Here is a 23,036-nt window from a genome sequence, read left to right as displayed (position 1 = left end):
GAACTGTTTCTCTTCATGCTTTATTATTTTCTTGTAGTTATGCATGTATATAGAGAAAAAATTGATGAATAGCTTATGTCAATATTGTTAATTTTGAGTAGAGGAAAACCATGCAACAATCAACTAGAAATATATTGATTTGTTTATTTCTTTCCATAATCAACATAGACCTGATAGTGACTGCAATTTCTACAAAATTTAAAGATCCCTTAGTGCTTTTGAACCAAGTTTGATAAGCAAATTTGCAAGAATGAGAGAAGAACAAGCCCTCATGGTGAGATCCATTATCTTCAACTCTTCCTTCCTATCTTAGTTATCATCATCTTGTCAAGGTCATTTATGAGATCATAAACAAAAGGATGTATATTTTCTCTTCCACTACATGGATTTCATAAGTGTATTTCTCCTTTGCAAAACAAACAATGGCATATACATTGAGAAATATGGATGAATTCAATAATGTGTTCTAGACATAACAGTGATATTTATACTTATGTGAAATTGTAAATGGTGATGAATATATTAAAACTATTTGAATTTCATGTTGTAATAGTGACTCAAACGTAATCAATGTCTAGATTTCCTTCCTAGATAACTAGCGAGTTCATTGGATGACCATGTATTTCAACTCATATATTTACATCAATAGAATGGATAGTAGTTACATAACAAATATGAAATTGATTTAGTAGTCTAAAGAAATTGTATTTTCAAAGGATGAAGTGGAAGTATATAGTTTAATATGGATGGCTCTGGTTGAGCTCAATTTACATTATTTGAAAATGGATAAAGATATTAAGAAAGACTCAACTACACAAAAGATCAAAACAAACACTAGTTAAGACTGTTGGAGATATTAACTCTCACTATTCTTGTGCTTAGTATCTCATATAATAAAAATAATATTTATAAAATATTCACTATCACAATTTTTACTTATGAATTTTTAAAACTCTATTTCTCAATCTTTATGTAAAAATCTACATCATCATATTTTTTTTGGAAAATACATATCTCCATTACTATGTACTATGAAAGCGTATGAAAATTACTAAATTACCTTGTGATATAATTTTACTGCAAACTTTCTCACATCTAAAAATTTATTAGGTCTCTTCCACCTCAACACACATGGGAAGCCAGTATATATAGCAATCTGTTTTTATTAAATGTCAAATAAAAATTAAAATCTCTCAAATTAATACCTAAAATAAAAAAACATAAAATAATATATATATATATGAAGCCTACTGCAAACTTTCTCACATCTAAAAATTTATTAGATCTCTTCCACCTCCACACACATGGGAAACACTCTAAAACTAATAGTTAAAATAAAAAACATAAAATAATATATATATATGGGAAGCCGCACATGTTGAATTCCTCTTTTTAAAATCTCTTTACCCAGAAACGCATCAAAAACCTCCGCTGTCTACCAACTTCTAGTCGTGCACATGACAAACATCAACGGAATGCAAGCACAGAGTATTACCTGTCACTGTCTCCGTGATTTGGAAAGATGATAATGGAAATCGAAATACAACAAACATCTATCTCTGATCCTGTATTTTAGTGTTTATGCAGGGAATAAATTATTCTACTTTTTTGCTTTTCTTATCCGCCCGGCGGGGAATGTCTCACTATTAAAAGCTTTCACGAGCATAGTGCGCAGGGGCAGGTTCATCGCGCTTACGGGCCGGTTGCTATTAACCACACATTCAATCATAGAAAGAAAACATAGATAGATAGATGCTTCATAACAAATAAAAAATTGAAAAGAGAGTGACGGATTTATTCCCTCATCGGTCGATTCGATTCAACGATATCAGAGGTAGGTGTATACTGATACATCATCCCATCTGAGGTCGGTTTATCCTTCACTGATCCATCTAACGCTCATCTGAATTTCTCTCGTAGCTTGCTCGACTGCCTTTTGCCCCTTGATTACTTGTGTATAGTATAAGCGAGGGGAGTGTTGCATGAAGAGGTAGAGGTAAAGTGCAGAGGGTTACTCCGCCAAGAATGATTTGCCCACAATTGCAGGCGCGGCCTACTTGTTGAAGATAGATTGTAGAATGGCAACTAATTGAACGCTAGCGGCCGTTCTATTCAACAATTGAATCCAGCTGGTTTGTGGGCAACTCATCTTGGCGGGGCAACCAGCTATGCTTCTCAGGCCACCCGAAAGGGATGGGTATGTGATTGATCGAGAGCAACAAGATGCTGCAAGCGGAGTTGACGATATGGTGAGTAACGGTTTCATCAAAGTCACTCTGATGAAATGTAGACAGTAGATTTTTTATTTCTCTTTCATATCATGTATCAGAGCATGGATCCATTCCCCTAATTTGTGTTTGTGGGGGTGTTGGAAGAATCACTTTATTTCTATAGAATCAGTAATTTCTACTCAGGGGATCTAGTTACTGGTTTGGATACCAACACTTGCGGGTTTTGGTGTAACTGAAAACCTCTTCATGGTATCAGACCCTGGACCCAAGTTTGATCGCCTAGTTTCCTTTGAAGGGGGTGTTGGAAGAATCACTACACCTCTATAGAATCTGTAATTTCCACCCTGGAGATCCTAGTTACTGGTTTAAAATGTTTACCAACACCTGCAAATTTTCTTTGCTAACCCAACCACCACACTGGTTCCAGGCAAATGTTACGTCTTTCCTTTTCGTTTGCCAAAAGCATAAAAATGTTTTGGTGCTAATCCGTGAAGCATGCTCTGTTTCGGTGGTATATCCCTCACGATGGCTAGTTCGATTCATCGATCGTTACAGAGCAGTACGTGGATCAAAACCACTTACCCATTTTTACAAAATTAGCCTAATATATTTGGTACGTGAGGGTATACCTACTCCAGTTATCAAGTTCGAATTAATTAAATATAGGAAAATTAGGAAAAGAAATAATAGTTATTTAAAATAAAATAGTGTTTTTTGAAATTTTAGAAAATTGAAATAGCAAATTATTTAAAATTCTAGGGTTCACTTTGGTATGCAAGTCTACTAATTTGGTGGCAGAATTTTCGACCGTGTTGAATATTTCACGTGAAAGTTGTGCTCATTGCTGAGGTCATTTTCGGGTAAACTTTCCTCGTGATTTGTTAGGTTTCGAGTGTTCATTCAAGACGGAGAGTCCTCTTTCTCAGGTAGTGGGCTTTTGGTTTTTATTTTCTTCGTTATTATTAAGTTTAGCTTTTACTTGCTATTTTTTTTTATTTATTCTTTTATGGTTTGGAGTCCAAAGTAATTGGCCACATTGTAATTGGCTAGTTTTTGGCTGTAACTGTTTGTGGAGCCTTTGCTTTCTAGTGGTTGTTTTATTGTTTATGCCTTCATTACTGTAATCAAGCATGTCGTGTGGCGTAGTGGTTGTTTTATTGTTTATGCCTTGATTACTGTAATCAAGCCTGTCGTTGGGCCTAACAAGTTTTTGTGTGCCATATTTCGGGCTATCTCCTAGCAGCTTGTCTTTGGGAACCTTTTGGTAATTTGACCTCTCATATTCTGAATTGTAATTATGGCGCGAAGAGAGAAATGGAAAGATTGTCAACCTAATTGGGTGGAGCATTTATGTCAACTTCAAGAGGATCTCTTCTAATTATAAATCTAGCATAATCAAAGAGTTTTAACTCTTGCCATGGAAATGGAGTTGGTAATGAAGCATAAAGTCAAGATGCACAACATTGAAGATTAGTTAGTTTCTGTGTGTCAATGAATGATTGAGCTTCAAGCCTCTTTAAGCCAATTTCAAATTCTGAGTGATTGATCTTCATGCCTTTCTAGGCTAATTTCAAATTGCCTCTTTCTCAAAGGTCTCTATCTATGCTCTAGTCTTCCATACAAAAATGTAATGGTGCCTCCTAAGTAGAATTTTCTTAGCTTTTGGGCAGTATGGCCCTATTGCAAAACATGCACTTTTAATACAAAATTTCTCTATTAGAAATTTTTTTCAATAACTTAGGATAATTTATTTTAATATGCCTCATCTTATATCTCAAGCTTCGGTGGCTAGTATATTAGTAGAGTGCATAGTGTAATTTAGGCAATTGGATGTTCATTACAAACTAGCTCAACCATATAAATTTTAAATGTCTTCTAAACTTTGATAGCATCAATTCATAGTAGGTAGACACTTACCTTAAGATACATCTCATATTACCAAGATTAAAAAAGAAAAAGAAATAATAAATTTATAACATTGTTTTAAATTACTATTATTAATATTATTATATTGATAAAAAACTTAATATATTAATTAAGTATATATACATTTAAAAAAAAATTAAGATAATAATAAATAATAAGAATTCATTAATTTTTTGAATTAAATTGGAAACCCCTCAACCCTCTATGTTGTTTGAAAATATTCAATAAATATTTATGGAGGTGAAATTCTTACCATTCACATAATAATTATTGGTAATCTAATTAAAATTTTGAAAACATTATTTCAAATTAAATACATTTTCATGATTACTTATGATAAAAGAAAAACTATGATAATGTATTACAATGATTATTCATTAATGAAGAATATATTGAACTTGAATCATAATTTTTTCCCAAAAATATTTGAAAAAAACATTTTTCTTAGGAGTTATCCTTTTTCTTAATAGTTATGTATTTTCATATTATTTATTAGTAAAATTGTATTTATTTAACATATGCATATTCTCGTCTAAGCATAAAAAAATTATGTTATTTCTTTACTTCCTTTCAAAATATGACCAATTCAATGTACTTATAAAATTATTTCTAATCTCTTTGTTAAATCTATAAAATATTTTACTTTATTCATTGCTTGACCATTTATATATTTTTGTTAGTCTAATTATTAGGGTTGTATGGAATTTTGTATTTAAATTTGGTTTGTAAGAGTGATTTTTCAATTATAAACTAGTTTAACTATATAAATTAAATGATTGACAAATATTTACAGACATAATTTATAATAAATTTTCTATTACCAAAATTTAAAGAATAAAAAAAAGTGTTATAAAAATTAACTAAATTATACCTTTATTTCTATTATCATAATAAATTTATATTGCCGAAATAAAAAAAGAATTAAACAAATAAAATTAATTAATTAATTAATTAATTAATTAACTAAATTATACCTTTATTGTTATTATTATTTCTATTCAAAGAACTAATATTTGAATTACACCACATACACACATATTTAAAAAAAAAACATGATCGAGATCTACCTCCACTTTATTATGTAAATCCTTAACTTCTAAATAGGCTTTGTTAAAATATCATGGTTTACTAATACCACATGTCCAAACAACCCTAGCAAAAGGAAGTAGAGTTAAGACTAATCATAATAACCATGCTTCCACTTTTCATTTTCATTTTATTTAGGAACAAGCTAGTAAAGTATCTCTCGAGGATTCTCACCACTTAAAACTATGATCTTTCTCTGCTCGTTTTCGTTTTCCTTATTGGGAGTAAATTATTATACATTTTTTATTTTCCTATTCTAGCCCGACGACAAACTTTTACTTTCCTATGGAGAATCTCTCAAAATCTTTCACGTGCATAGTGGTGAGATCCTACTTATAGCACACACATACAAATTGTTATTAACGATGTATTCAATCTTGTTGGTATATATAGATAGATGTTGTTACACAACTAATCTTGAGGATTAGGTTTGTGTTAGGGTGATTGGTTATTAGAGTCGAATAAGACTCGGAAACTAATTAAATGGTTTCTTGTATGTATTCATATGTACACATTATACCGCATTTATTGAGATCAATATTTAATATAGTTGATTTTGGTTTCCAATATCGCGTGTCTTACAATGGTATCTGTTTTGTTCATTTCGTTGAGCCACTTATTTTTTCGCCTCCCTCGGCACCCCTCTTTTCACATACTTTGAACTCCTTTTGGTCCTTCTATGGCATTGTGAAAAAAATAGATGACCGATAACATGTGGAGAGCATGGTGCACCTTTGAATTAAAAGGGGAAATAGACAAGTGGAATCTATGTTAAAGCAAGAAAAACCAATTAACTGGAGAAGTTTGTAATGGAAAAGTAGTTTTGTAGCATAAATAAAAGGTATGAATTCTTATTTTAATTGAATGAAAGTTTTATTAATATTCAACTAAAAAGTAAGTGTGACATAGAGGCATTGTGATAAATAAAATATAGTCGAAGAGTGGGAAGGGCCTTTTAAGAAAGAATTTATTTTTAATAAAATGTATTGGACATTGCACGTTAGAAGGATATTTTAAAGTAATATTTTAAAGATATTTGGCATGCTCTAATTGGTGAAGTAAATGTGGCAAAGATAAACCAGGTAACGTGAGAAGTTTGTAATGAACAAATAGTGTTGTAGCATAAAATGATTTTTTTTTTAATATTCAACTAAAAATTAAGTGTGACATAGAGGCATTGTGATAAATAAAATGCATTTGAATAGTGGGAAGGGCTTTTCAAGAAAGAATTTATTTTTAATAAAATGTTGTGGACATTGTAGGTTAAAAGGATATTTTAAAGAAATATTTTAAAGATATTTGGCATGCTATAATTAGTGAAGAAAATGTGGAAAAGATTTATCAAAGGGTAAAAGTAGTAAAAGAAATTTTCAAGAATTTAAGATCAAGGAATATATTCCTTTGATTTTTATTATTGCTTCAAGGTTCATGAAAGTGAAGCTATACAAAAAAGGAAAATATTTATAGTGAGATTGAACCTAGTTCTCTATTGGATTATTTTTGGTGGCCACCATCAAGTCACTAAGCCAATTTTTATTTTAAACAAAAGAAGAAAGGGATTGTTATTTTCTTTTAGAGGAGTACTTCACATATTTGAAAATTTGAAAAGGATTAGATTGAAGAATCTTTTGGCTTCTTGGTATATGAAAGAGTTGACTATGGGAGTTCATGTGTATGTCAAGTGAAGTTCAAATTATAATTTTTTGGGTGTAAAATAAAGGAAAGAAATGGAATTCTAGTTAGAATAGCTCATTTGGTATGTTAAATATCACAATATCATAAGTTCAAATTGTGAACATAATTTCGGAAGATATTGTTTTGGAAGTTGTCATAAGAAGAGGACATTCTGTTTGCAGCAATTTCACTTTTATTTAAGCATGTAATTATTTGTTATCTAATAATTATTTGTTGAAAATACTTTGTAAAATAGGTGCATTATCGATTGAACTCGACATCCATGGCTAAAATTAAAAATGTATTGGAAATTTTAAACAGTCCCATTAGTTCTACCACTGATGGAAGTTTAAATGTTAGCAAAGTAAGTCTTGTTGATATTAGATTTTGTTTACATGATGCATTGGAGACAATTGGATTTGTCTAGATCGAGTCTCAAATACAATGAGACGATCCTAATTCCAAAGAATAGTTGAAGAGTAATGAAGCCACGTCTTGAGAAAGTTTAGATAAAACCAAAAGTCATGTTCAGGCAAGTGTGTGTGAGGGTCATTTTCATATAGATGTGAACCCTATCATTCCCAAAACCTTTATAAAGTCGCGGAAAGAAATTACACATAACAAGCACATAACTGGTTTGGATATAACAAGGATTTCTTGGATGTATATTTTCATATTACTAATTTTTCTGAACCTATATAATTTCAAAGTGTTGGATTTCTAGATGGTGTTGTTCCAAAACAAATTGATCAATTTCAATAGTGTAATAGACTTGGACATGTGAAAGATTAGTGTTTTGATCTTAACTCATATAAGCATTATGGAAAGTGTAATCTACACTCAAGCAGATGTTCCAGAAAGAAGACTGCTACTAGAAAGAAGCTAGGTTTCAGATGAATTCCTTCTTGGGATTAGTCGAAAACAGTCAAGAATATTTATAGGTCATAATGCAGGATATGTTTGAGACTGTTGACAAGCCTTGCAATGATTAATAATACTTCATTTTCTCACATTGTATCTGACAAGGGGGAATTGTTGATGGTTTGATAGAGGTTCAAATATTTGTCAAGCGAGTCTGATTTAGTGATCCACAAGTATATTCCTAAGCCACAATCTGTACTATTTAGAGTCAAAGTTGTAGTGAGAGAGACCTCATTTTTTGTTGAATAAGTTTTTTGTGAATGAGCACTTCTAGATTTTGAATTGCTCAAGGAAATACATTAATGGTTCTAGTGTTAGTGGCCACCTTAAAATAACATTTTTGGTTGTTTTCGAAATTGCTATGAAGGTTCCGTAGTGGGTGTTGGTTGATACCTTGAGTTCTCCCACACTAGATTGTGGTTATCCTTAAAAACCATTTTTGTGATACATTCAACTCTTGGTTGAGATGAATTTTTTCATTTTGAGACATCATTCTTGGACTTTGATACATCCATTCGAATTAAGGGGGAATTTTATACAAATAATCCTCGAGATTAGGTTTGTGTTAGGGTGATTGGTTATTAGAATCCAAGAAGACCCGAAAACTAATTCAACAATTTCTTTTATCTATTAATATGTTAAAATTGTACATCATTTATTGAGATCAATATTTGATATCGTTGATTTTGGTTTCGAATATCGTGTGTCCTACAGATGCTTTATAAAAAAATGTATAATAAAAAAGAGAGAGATGTCAGATTTATTCGCTCATTGGTTGATTTGGTTTGAATGATATCAAAGAGGTAGTTGTATATATTTTATACATCATCCCATTTGGGGTCAATTCATCCTTCATGGATGAATTTATATAACTAATATGTTCATCTCAAATTCAGCTTGCTCAGCTAAATTTTCCTCCTCGATTACTCCCTGAAGGGGAGTATTACATGAAGAGGTAGAGATAAAGCACAGAATCTTACTCCACCAAGAATGGTTTTCTCGCAATGATAGGAACAACCTACTTGTTGGAGTAAGATTGTAGAATGGAAACTAATTGAATGCTAGTTTCCATTCTATTCAACAACCGAGTCCAGTTGGTTTGTGGGAAACTCATCTTAGTAGGGCAACCAGTTGTGCTTATAAAGCTACCTCAAAGGTATGATCCTAATGGGTTGTCATAGCCATGGTATGGAGATGACTAGAAATGTTTCAATATGATCCTAACGTGTTTTTATAGCCAACCATGCTTATGAAAATCACCAAAAACAATAAGATGTTGCAAGTGTAGTTGACTATATGTTGAGCATTGGTTTCATTCAAATAATTTTGATAAAATATAGACATTATATTTTTTTATGTTTTCTACCATCTCGTGCCCCACAATGATGTATTCTACATATTATTCTTTTCGTTACTAACCTCCTTACACTGAACCTGCCCTGGGCAAATGCTACATCACCCTTTTTCTTTTTCCAAAGAATATAAAAATTGTTAATCCATGAAGCATTCTCCATTTCAATGGTATAAATCACCTCATTAATGTATCACTCTTTTGTTGTTTCTTTGGGTATAAATAGAACAATGGCTAATTCAATTAATTGATCATTACATACGAGTAGGTGGGTCAAAACCACTTACATATTGTTACAAAATTACCATCAAAACAATATTTGGTATATAAGGGTATATCTATTCTACTTATCAAGTTTGGATAAAAAATTAGCTTCAAAATAATATTTGGTATATAACGGTATATCTTCTCTAGTCATCAAGTTAGAATTACTTAAATATAGGAAACATTTGCAAAAATAATTTGATGAGAAAGATCTGTTATTTTTCAAAATTTTATAAAATTGAAAAATATAACTATTTATGGAAAATCTAACAATTCACTTTAGCATGCAATTCTATTAATTTAGCTGCGTAGTTTTCTAGTGTGTTGAATATTTCCTATGAAAGTTGTGTTCATTGTGGTGGCCATTTTGGGGTTAATTTTCCTTGTCATTTGGTTATGTTTCAAGTGTTCATTTAAAATGGAGAGCCTTTTTTTCATTCTATGGGCTTTTGGATTTTGTTTTTGTTTTTATTAAGTTTAATCTCTATTTTTTAGTCATTGTTGTCTAGCTTTTCCATTGTATGGAGTCAAAATAAATTAGCCACATTGTAACTAGCTAGCTCTCTTTTGCAACTCTTTGGGGAGACTCTATTCTCTAGTGGTTGTTTTATTTTTGATCCCTTGCCTACTTGAGATTTTTGTTGGGCCTATCTTCTTGTGTGGAATAACATTTTTTGTATGCCATGCTTCGGGCTACCTTCTAGTATATTTTCTTTGAGGAACCTATTGGTAACTTCATCCCTCATAGTCTAAATTGTAGAATTAGGGTACGAAGAGAGAAATGAAAGATTTCTAGCTTGATTGGGTGGAGAAATTATGCCAACTACAATAGGATCTCTTCCAATTAAAAATCTATAATAATCAAAGAGTTTGAACGCTCGCCATGGAAATGGAGTTGTTAATGGAGCATAAAGTCCATATGCAAAAATTGAGGATCAATTAGCTTATCATTTTCAACAAGTGATTGATCTTCAAACCTTTCTAATCTAATTTGAACTTACATCATCCTTTGAGGTCTCTATAAGTCTTACCAAACATAAATGTATTGGTGCCTCCTATGTAGGATTTTGTTAGCTTTTGGGTAGTATGGTCATATTCCAAAACATGTATTTTTAATACATAATTTCTCTCTTATAATCCTTTTAAAATATATCTTAGGATATTTCATCTTAATATGCCTCATATTATAGGCCTGAAGCTTGGATGGCCAGTATATTAGTAGAGTGCATAGCGTAATCTAGGCAAGTGGAAGTTCACTATAAACTACCCCAACCATGTAAATTAAATGGCTTGTAAACTTTGATAACATCAATTCATAGTAGGTAGACACCTACTTCATGATATATGTCATATCACCAAAGCTTAAGAAAACAAAAAATTATAACATTATTTTAAATTACTATTATTAATATCGATATATCAATAAAAAAATTATTATATGAACTAAGCATATATACATTTAAAGAAAAAGACAATAAGTCAATAATAAATAATAGGAGTTCAATTACACTTGTGGAATTTTTTTTTAATTAAATTGAAAAGGAATAATTATAGTTTATATAAATATGAACCCTCTATCTTAACTACTACTAAAAATGTTCAATAGATATTTCATGGAGGTGAAATCCTTACCATTCACCTAATAATTATTGATAATCACATTAAAATTTTGAAAACCTTATTTCAAATTAAACACATGATCATAATTACTAATGAAAAAAATCTAAAAATTCATTATAACCATTACTCATTAACAAAAAATATATTTCACTCAATTTGAAACATAAATTTTCCCACAAAAATATTTGAAAAAAATATATTTCTTAATACTTATATATTTTCATACTATTTATTAGTACAATTATATTTAGTTAACATATGCATATTCTCTTCAACTTATAAATAAGCATAGAAACTTATGTAGGCAGAAATGCTCACGGGAGAGAGGGGGCTGAATCAATATTTTCAACTCACTTAAACTTTTCTTTTCTTATTCAAATTTCTGTACGCGACTATACTGAAGTAAACTTGTGTATGTGCACAACTGTTATGGAGACAACTAGTGTATATCGAGTTAACATACTTTTCAGTTAACTCATCATCTCCTTAAATTGGACCAATGTATCATTACTTTAATAGGCATTAAAAATAGTAACCATGTGTAGTAAGAACAAAATAAACCATCACACATAAGAAACATATCAATGCACATGGACACCAACCTTTTTAGGTGGAAACACAAAGTGGGAGAAAACCACCATTGTTGTGGTCTATGTCTTCTTTTTATTATAAAGAAACACTTTTTAAAATATTGTATTGGTGAAAACTCATACCATCATGTAGGCACACACCTACAAAAGGCTACAAACTTCTCTCATTCTCTAGAACCCACTGGAAGGGATCTCCAACCCCCTGATCTCGTTTATCGACACCCACCAAAAGGAATATCGAACCCCCTGATTAGATTTACCAGCAATGAATTGAGGGAAGCTTTGAATCCATTATTGAAGGCTCCAACTCTTAACACTTATGTGGACCACGTTTCATAATTTTCATATTGGATCCACTTGAACCGAAACATCAAATCCATAGGCCATGTTTCATAAAATTTTCACATTCGACCCACAATCATCATTTAAGCTCAATATCAAATAATGAAACTAAAACAAATCATCATATAAATCACTTAATGACTGTACCAACTAAGACCCAAATCAATCTCAAACAACCAAAGAAGTCAAATCACTATAAATCTATTCACCAAAAACCAATCCACATATTAATCATCACATAAACTAGATTTTATCACTAGAAACCCTGATCAACCATATATCAAAATATATATGCTAATGTTATTAAGCATATCTATGTATATACATGCTTTCCATGAAGCATACCCACGTATGGATCTCAAAACACTGAACCCTAAAAATGAATCATGTCATATTAAAATACTCACTGAATCACTTACAGAACCAATCACAAATCTCTGAACCACATACAGGTAACAACATCATTATTACTCAACAAATCATTCAGCCTCAACCAACGCTTCCCAGATCATCATGAAAGACTTCACGGAAAGACATTAGTAAGCACAACAAGCCTGATCAAGCTAATCAAGCATCATATTTAGAAAATCCCTAGCATATGTACACGACCGTTACAAAACACTTATGTGTATGTACGCACCTTTCATATTTGGTACCTAAGTACATGTTTTTCCATACTGGAGCGTCGATACACTACTACTCAAAATCTGATCCGTGTATGTACACACTTTTTTTGGAAACACACCTATGTACATATATGTAATTATTTACTCATACCTTCAGAGCACAATAGAAATTTAGTCAAAGCCATACACAGTGAAAAACACACGTCAAAAATTTATCATCATAGATCAAACCAACCAATAAGAATATTATTCAATGTATAGTCATTACAGATGTATTGGATCTAATCCATCATCATAGTCCCTAGTGCATAGTTATTTCAGATCAAACTATTCACTAATAACCCATAAATTACACACTGAACACTTCGATATTCATCTCCTTATATATATACTAGGCCTTATTCACTACCACAAGTCAAATCCTTAGTAATTTTGATGGTATTCCTGGAGAAGATCAAATATTCATTGTCACACTCATTACTATGGGCCAATACCATGGTAACTATCCCTGGTATTTAGGATATTATGGTGTGGAAACTATACAAACTTTCACTTCTCCGTACCCATGTGTGTGCATGGCTTTGCTTCACTGAACCTACGTGCATTTCTCAAAACATCACCTTCATCATTATGCTATCTCTAGACTATTATGCCTTTGTCCAAACTCTCTCGCGCGTGTACTAGATTGTAAAATCATCATGTTAACAATCTTCGTCAAGTAGGTTGCCATCAAGGATAGCTCATCAAGTAGGTTTTGATCAAGGACAACACATTTGTCATAATTCCAACAATCTTCCCCTTTGGATTTTATGGAAACCACTTGGTGTTTGGTCACCACCACTTCTATATACCTATAAACACATTTTTAGATATACCAAGTTTCTCTCCCATGTCACCAAGCATTCACCAATCACCAAGCTTCTCTCTCCCTTTGACATTAAGGGTAAAGGGATAACCAATGTTGAATGAAGGCTTCTCTTCCTTTGTTGACATGAGCATTGTAGATCTGATCTGTTGAGTATGATCACTAAATAGAAACCACACTCCACTTGAGAAAATGTTCAATTTTCTAAAAATATACAAATAAGTACATGACTCTATGAATCAACCAGACATGACCTTTCCTATCACTGATGACTAATGCTTACATTAATCACCCAACACAGTGGGGTTACACATTACATCTTATGCCCAAAAAGATAGGATTACATGAATTGACCACAATAGTCCATACATGACTGAAATTTACAATTATTACATCATAGGTCTTTACATGACATTTACCTTAAATGAAAGATACGATATTTATAACCAATACCAAAGACATCAATAGTGAGGTAGTAAAACCAAGATATCCTTCAACAATCATAATATACCATATATGATCTGCACCATAAGGATCTAACAACATCACCATGAACATCATCAAGAAGCAATAAATATCGTCAACCTGTGACCAAGTATGCAACATAAAATTTTCCATAGAGATCTCCAATCAACTCATCCTCTTCACCTCATCAAGGTCAACTTTCTATTTCCTTTAGTAGGAAGAGCCTTAATCCATGTTCATCAAATCATAACAACATATCTTTTCATGCATCAATCAACATATGTGAGAACCAAGCATATAATCATAAATTAATATAGGGAAAAGTAGCATTATTCCTTAACATAATCAATATGTGACTACCATGTCTCCAAGTATCATTTAGAAAATGTCTTCATGAAACCTATAGTAGCATCATTCTCTCGGCCCATTTTCTTCATGCAAGAAGAACTATCACACCAACACCACTTCATGCAACTTAAGTAATCATCATTAATATCCTTATCTGTGATCCACCGATAAATTATATCCCTTGACATAGAGATAGTAGTATGAATCTAGCTTCTCATCAAATAGAAAACCACGAGCTTACCATCATTTATCAAAATTTATTAGTAAACCATCTCCTTGATACCATCAAGGGCAACAATATTCAAACAATATACCATGTGTAGCATATCATGTACATGTGAGAGCCAAGAACTATATGAATCGTCATCCATAACTACACCATATGCAACTTATGCATCTTTGAAGGCATAGTGATAGTAGCATAAAAGTAATTAGTGACACTTGTCATCATCAAATAATGAGGTTGTATAATCAAGATTTTTTTATCTCCTTTAACTTATGAATACCAACATGTAAGAAACATAACATATGTACCATATGAATCATCAAAATGATATTCTACCATCATAAATTTGATCAATAGCATCATAAAAACTATGTGGATCAAGAAATATATAAGTATCATCCATGATTTCATCATAGGAAACCCATGATAATAGCATAGCATGATGCAACATATAGTCATCAATAAAAAACATGAGTATCTTCCATAACATCATTAATATAAGCATCATAATGTAAGAATAATTTCTCAAGCAACCATAATGCCAACGATGCACTATTAGAAGCATAGGAAACTCTCCCCCTAAACCTATGCCAATTGTTCATTTCTAGGTCTGATCATATCAACTCATACATCAGTAAGATCATCAAAGAAACTTCATCAATGAGTAAATCCATGTCAGCAATGTCATATTGCAACAATTCATAAAACATCATTAGCCAATGCCACTTCTACCTAACATCCATAGACTGTAACCATCAACATTAGAACAAGAAAGACAAATAATAATTCTCTGAAGCATATCATAGACTTTCCCTGAGTTTTTCCTACTATTTATTCACCATAGTAAAACATATGTCACTATCTATATTAGAACTCGTGTATATAAACAATTGTCTTTCATAGGATCCACGTACATAAGGTGAAATATTGAATTTCATAGCCACAACTACCCATGAGCCTATTATGTCTATGCTTGTTCACTGTTACTACATCATATGCACTATCAGTAATGTAAGAAACATAAATATCAAAAACGTACATGGGAATCATCATTAAGACAACATATGTATTACTCCCCCCGAGATTATGCATCACTGATCCTGAGGACCTAATAATCATCTTCTTCTCTTATGATTTCATGTACCTCACATCACTTCTGTAGTCACTGTGAGAAGTAAGATTTAAGAACCAATGGACTACAGTAGCGTAAACCATCCTTACGTTACTGACTAAGATTCCTTCTTCCTCCATATATGTTTGCAATATCTAATTATATCTTGGAACTTATCCCACCTCTTGGTTTTTTTCTGCATACTTGACCTACAATCAGTGGCCTTATTCCCAAATGAATTACAAGAGAAACAATATCCAGAAAACCATCCTTTGTGCCTAGGAACATATCTTGTCCTTAATCTTGGAGATGTGTGAGTTGATTCATATTTCCCTGGAACAACACTATACTAGTTTTTGTCATCACATTGTGTATGATCATACCCAATGTCCTTATTGATCAAAGGAGAGCATTTTTCATAATTAATATTCTCGAGAGACTCATATTCCTTTGCCCATTTGTTTATTTTCTCATAATATTCCTTTAGGGTCATAATTTCATATTCTAATGTTTTAGAATGCTTTTCCTTTTCTTGAAGTTGTTTTCTTATGCTTTCAATTCTTCTGTTGGTTACTTCTAATTCCACCTTTAACATGTTTATTTCCTCAATCATACAGTTTCCTTTTGATTCCAATTGTTTGTTAGCGTTCACAGGTTTATCATTCTCCTTTAGATATTTCATTGAATCACTTACTTGACAACTAACTTATTCAATTAATGATTGATATTCAAGAGCCATAATTACTAGATAGTTAGAATATGAACTTGAATTTTCTTCACCATCGTATGTGCTATGACTATCTTCATTACAGTAAAATATTTTCTTTACAAAGAACTTATTTTTAGTGGAATTATTTCCATTCTCTTTATGATTTCCTCTATAAGGACATTTGGATGCATAATGGCCTACTCTTCCACAAGAAAAACATTTAGAGGGAAGCTTGCCTCTGAATTTTCTAGTCCCCACCACAACTTTCTTATGAAGTTTGCTTCTTCCTCATTTGATATGTAGCTTGTGTATTTTAGTGCTTCCTTTTGTTTCCCTTTATATGTGACTTTGAAGGTTTCTTCTCTCATTTCCAAAGGACCACATTTCCTCATCTCAAATGTTGTCAATATTCCATGGAGTTGAGCATCTGTAAGACCTTTCAGATCCTACATTTATTTAATAGCGGACACTTTGGAATCGAACTTTGGAGGTTGTGATGTAAATATCTTCTCAACAACAATAGCATCTTTTTTTTTCACCAATATTTCTCATGGAATTAAAAATTTCACCTACTCTAGGGAAAAATGTTGCAATTTTTCATCATCATGGATTTTCAGTGTCTCATATTGTATTCTAAATGATTGGATTTTAGCACTTTTTACCTTGGTGTCACCTTCATAACCTTAAATAAGTTTATCTCACATTGCCTTTGTTATTTTTAGCTGCATTACTTCCACGTATTTGGACTCGACCAAACTTCCCAAGATGGCATTGACACCCTTTTCATTGATTTCATATTGTTTCTTTCTTGTAGTATTTGTGGGAATAGAGGCTAGATATTGATATTCATTTTCATCGATTTCCCATACATCAGCTCCCAGTGCCTACAAGTATGCTCTCATCCTGACTTTTTAAAAGACAAATTTATTTCTATTAAATAAATCTGGCCTCTTTCTTAACTGCTCATCTTGAAAGATCTCCTTCAAATCATCAAGCTTCTTCTGAAGGACCTTCTCTGATACCCATTGTTAGGAAAAATACTGAGAGGAGGGTGGTGTGGGGGGGAGAGGGCCCGGGGGAGTGAATGAATATTTTAAAACCATCTAAAAATTTTCTTTTATTATTAATATTTATGTACGTGAGTATAATGAAGTAAACTCGCATATGTACATGACTATTATGCAGACAACTGGCATATATATAGTTAGCATACTTTTCATTTAATTCATCATTTGTTTAACTTGAACTAGTGTATCAGTACCTTAATAGGCATTAATTAAATAGTAATCATGTGGAGTAAGAACAAAATAAACCATCACACATGAACAACACATCAATGCACATGAAGATCGACATGTTTAGGTGGAAACAAATGTGGGTGAAAACCACCGCTTTTGTCGTCTATGTCTTCTTTTTATTATAAATAAATACTTCTTACAATATTGTACTGGCGCATACTCATACCACCATGCTAGAACCCACCTACAGAAGGATACAACCTCTCTCATTCTCCAGCACCTAATGGAAGGGAGTTCCAACCCCTTGATCTCATTTACTAACATCCATCCGAAGGGAGCTCCAACCCCTTGATTAGATTTATTAGCTATGACTCGAAGAAATATTCAACTCCCTTACTGAAGGCTCCAACCTTCAACACTTCTATGGACCACGTTTCATAATTTTCATATTGGATCAACCTGAACCAAAACGTCAAATTTGTAGCCCACGTTTCACAAATTTTTAGACTCGACCCACTACCATCATTTAAGATCAATATCAAATAATAATAAAAAAGCAGTCATGATATCAAATCAATTAATCACTATACAAACTAAGACCCAAATCAGTCTCAAACAAATAAAGTCGTTAGATCAGTGTAAATTCATTCACCAGAATATCAATCTACATATTGTTCATCATAGAAACTAGATTTTGTCACTGCAAACCCTAATCAACCATATATCAAAATATATACGCTATTTTTCTTAATTATATCTGTGTATATACGCACTTTCCAAGAAGCAAACCACCGTACATATGTCAAAACACTGAACCCTGAAATAGAACCATTGTCATACAGAAATACTCATTGAATCATTTATAGAAACAATCACATATCTATGAACCACATACATATAACAATATCATTATTATTCAAAAAATCATTCCAAAAATCATTCAACCACAACCAACACTATTAAACACAGTTCATCATGAAAGACTTCATTGAAAGACAACAATGAACACAACAAGACTGATCAAGCTAATCAAACGTCATATTCAATAAAGGCATAACATATGTACCCAACCCTTACAAAACACTTTTGCATATGTACACGCCTTTCATATTTGATACCCGTGTACATATCAATCCATACTACAAAATTGATACGCTACAACTCAAAATCTGATCTGCGTATGTACACAGTTTTTCATAAACAAACTTGTGTATGTATCTGTAATTATTGACTCATACCTTCATTGCACAACAAAACTTCAGTCAAACCCATACACGGTGACAAACACGCGTCATAACATTATCATAATATATCAAACCAAACCATAAGAAAATTATTTAATGTATATTCATTATAGATCTATTGGATTTGATCCATCATCATACTCCCTGGTGCATATTTATTTTAGATTAAACTATTCACTAATAACCCATAACTTGCACGCTAAACACTTTGATCTTCATTTCCTTATATAGCTTAGGCCTTATCAAATACCACAAGTCAAATCCTTAGTAATGTTGATGGTATTCTTATATGGGATCAAATATCCATTGTCGTACTCATTACTATGGGCTAATACTATGGTATATATCCTTGGTATTTAGGATATCATGGTGCAGAAACTGTATGTGCTTTGTCTTCTCCATACCTACGTGTGTATGTGACTTTGCCTCAAAGAACCCATGTGTATTTCTAAAAACATCACCTTCATCATTATTTTGTCTCTAGACTGCTATGCATTTGACTAAACTCTCTGTCACATGTGTACTAGCTTGTAAAATCATCCTGTTATCGTGATGTTGACAACCTTCATCAAGTACGTTGCCATCAAGGAAAGCACATTGGTCTTAATGCCAACAACTTATTTTTTTACTTTTCTTCCTTTTGAAATATGACCAATCAATGTACTTATATAATTATTTTCAATCTCTTCATTAAATCTATAATATCTTTTACTTTAGTCATTGCTTGGCCATTTATTTATTTTTGTTAGTCTAGTCATTATTTTTTTGTTGAATTTTCCATTTAATTTTTTTTGTAATAGTGAGTTTTAAATTGTAAACTAATGTGGCCATATAAATTAAATGATTGATAAATATCAATAGACATAAAAAATGTTAACTCAGAATACGTTTTATATTACCAAAATTAATAAAATCATCAAAATTAACTAAATTATATCTTCTTTATTATTATTATTATTATTATTATTATTATTATTATTATTATTATTATTATCATTATTATTATATAAATTAAGCATGTAATACACACACATTTAAAAAAAAAAAACATGATGGAGATTTACCTCCACTTTACTGTGGAAATCCTTAACCTGTAGTTAGGATTTGTTACATACCATAGTTTACTAATACCACATGTCCAAAAAACCATGGCAAAATGACCTACAACTAATACTAATCACAATCATCATGTTGCCACTTTTCATCTTCCTTTTATTCAAGGAACCACTGACAAGTTGGCTTGTATTCTTAAGAAGAACAATATCTTTGTGGCCTTCAAGACACTTAACACTATTCGTTCTTCCCTTAGGTCTTTTGAAGACCAGATTGACCCCTTCAACACTAAACATGTTTACATCATCCATTGTTCCTATGGGAAGTCATAAATAGGTGAGAGAGGTTGTTCTATTGAATGCAGAATTCAAGAACACACTATGGACATCAATCATAATCACTCTTGTTATTTGATTCTTGTTGTGTATTATGCAATGACTAAGCATCACATTTTTATTGAAGATGCTCATGTCCTTATTAATATTGTTGGAATTATTTTAATTGATGGAAAAATACCAAGAAAAGCAAAGGAGAAGCAAGGTATGCAGGAGTAGGAGCAAGGTACACGGGAGCAACTTGAGGAGCTTGGAGTAGCAAGATAAGGAGCAACACGGAATAAGTGGCAAGAAAAGGAGCAATGTAGGATCAAGGATCAAAAGAGCAGCAAGGCATGTTTGATATGCGGGAACAAGAGAAAGGGTGATGTAAAATTCTTTAGAAGAGATGTTGTTACAAATATGCAAGGCAAGATAAAAGCATGATCATTGATGTGATGCAAGTAAAAGGAAAGACTCCATGTTATCATAGGGAAAAATCCATGATAGAAACAACAAGACAATACTCAATGAGGTTGAGACAATGGCATGAAGAAAAATGGCTTTGATCATATATATGGATTTGAAGAGTGATTGTTGCATACATATGCTTGTATTACTTTAATATGTTGTGTTCATATTGCTTACATTGAAGAATTCTTGCATGTGTGGTGATGGCATAATGTTGCTTTTGGTATTATGTTGATATTGGTGTACCTAATCATTATAGATGGCTGAAAGAATATGTTGTGGAACACTTATTTATTTTATAATATTCAACGTATGAAGAGATTGGAAATGAGTGAGTAGAAGGAAAAGAGTCAAGCCTATTCACTTCATATTCTTATGTGGAATACAAACAACCAACAAACTATCTTTATAAAATATGTGATTTTGGAGGACAGGTTGTAGAGGTTGTTAGATAATTGGAGAATGTGTGAGAGATAACTAAGGTGTCATACATTATCTTCCTAGCACATTTCAATCTTGTGTGAAGTTGATTCGAGGGAAATAAGAGGCGTAAATGAAATATGCAGAATTTATGACCAAGTTAGATCTTGTTGAGGTAGAAGCCTCTTGTAGGTTGTAGCCTACATAAAACATATGGGAGTTGGAGCTTCCTTGCATGTTGTAGCTAGTGGAAAATTGGGGTAGCAACCTCTTGTAGGTTGGAGCCTATAGAAAATAAGATGTAATAAGGGAGTAGGATCTTGCCTTTGCATCACAACAATAACAAAATCTTGGTTTTCTCCCTTTATGGATTTCCACTTATATCTCATGTCCATATGTGTTTTTATTATGAGACGGCCTGATGTTTTAGTTTGATTATTACTTGATGTTCAAATTTTCAATTTGTTGGTCATTATTTGCTAATATTCTCATGTAATGTTTCAGTTAATGAGTTTAATGAAAAAAGAAGTTAACCTCCATGAATATACTAAACTAATTCACCCTCCCCCCTCTCCCCCCTCCTAGTTTAGTCAAGTTTTTATCAGTTGGTATCAGATTCTATTCCTTTGGTGTAAGACTAATGTCTTGAAGGTAGGTCTGGTTGAGTCATGGACTATGAAAGTGTAGTTTTGTTGATTGCAACAAACATTTATGAATCGAGAGATAAGGTAAAATCGGAACATATACCTTATGGACCTTGTGTATGGAAACTAGTAATATGTGATGGGTATTGTAAATGCTAAGGAAAAATGTATTATGTATAAAAATATTCACAATAAGGATCTTGACACAATAATAGACATAAATTCTAAAAAATAAATATGGGATAGATTGCAGCTCATTCATGGAGGACAGACTAGTATAAATAGTGTAGAAAAGGAGAATAGAAAGAGGAAGAAGAAAAGGCCATGTCAAAAGGAAAGTGTTCATTCAAATGAAACCTTATAGTCGTGGTTTCTAAAGCCAAAGTTTAAGCTTATAGTCATCTCTAGAGGACAAGAAAAACTTGACAAGAAAAAAAAAATTCTTAAATTTATATTTCCTTTAACTTAGTATACATTTAATTATTAATAATATTTTATTTATAACAATTTAATTATTATATATTTAATGCTAGTTTTCTTTGATTTACCCACCCTTACTAATATTATTAACCCTAACACTATTATTAATAATACCCTTATTATAATAATTTATATTTATTTATATTGAATTATGATGTTAATATAATTTATATATATTAAATTTAATATATTTCCTAATTGTTTTCTTTGATCTTTGACCTAATATTTTAGGTTTTAGGTATCCTCTCATTTTTTATACTTTTGTTGGATGATATCCTCTTAATATAATAATCTTGAAGATGAACCACATCGCTTGGTTTGAAACATGTCAACAATAAAACATCTATATGATGGATACCAAAGATAGATTTCTGAAAACCTCTACTCACAAAATCCTTCATTTAAACAACTATAGCTCATGTTCATATGAAAATTGTTCATATAACATTTTTTTATTAATCAATTTAATTTAATAGAAGGAAAGGGAAGAGTTTCTTTTTAGATAAATATCAACCTTTGAACTAGTACCAAAAATACTTTTAGAATTTGGTGTGGAAGTTAAATCCCTACCATTCACTTAACAATTATTAATAATTTAAATAAAATTATGGAACCCCTTATCCTCCTCCAATACATCTGATACATTTAGCTGGAAAAATGATTCTTTATGGTACAAAGATCGCTTATACCTCTGCAAGAATTCCCAACTAAAACAAAAGATTCTTATGGAATTGCACACTTCTCCCTTAGGAGGGCACTCAGGATTTTTAAAAACTTACCACAGGGTTAAGAAGGAATTTTTTTGGGATGGCCTTAA

This window comes from Pinus tabuliformis, chromosome J, assembly GCF_031772625.1.
Source record: "Pinus tabuliformis cultivar Carrire ecotype Pingquan chromosome J, CPIR1, whole genome shotgun sequence".
NCBI lineage: Eukaryota > Viridiplantae > Streptophyta > Pinopsida > Pinales > Pinaceae > Pinus > Pinus tabuliformis.
Note: the sequence above shows the minus strand (reverse complement) of the source record.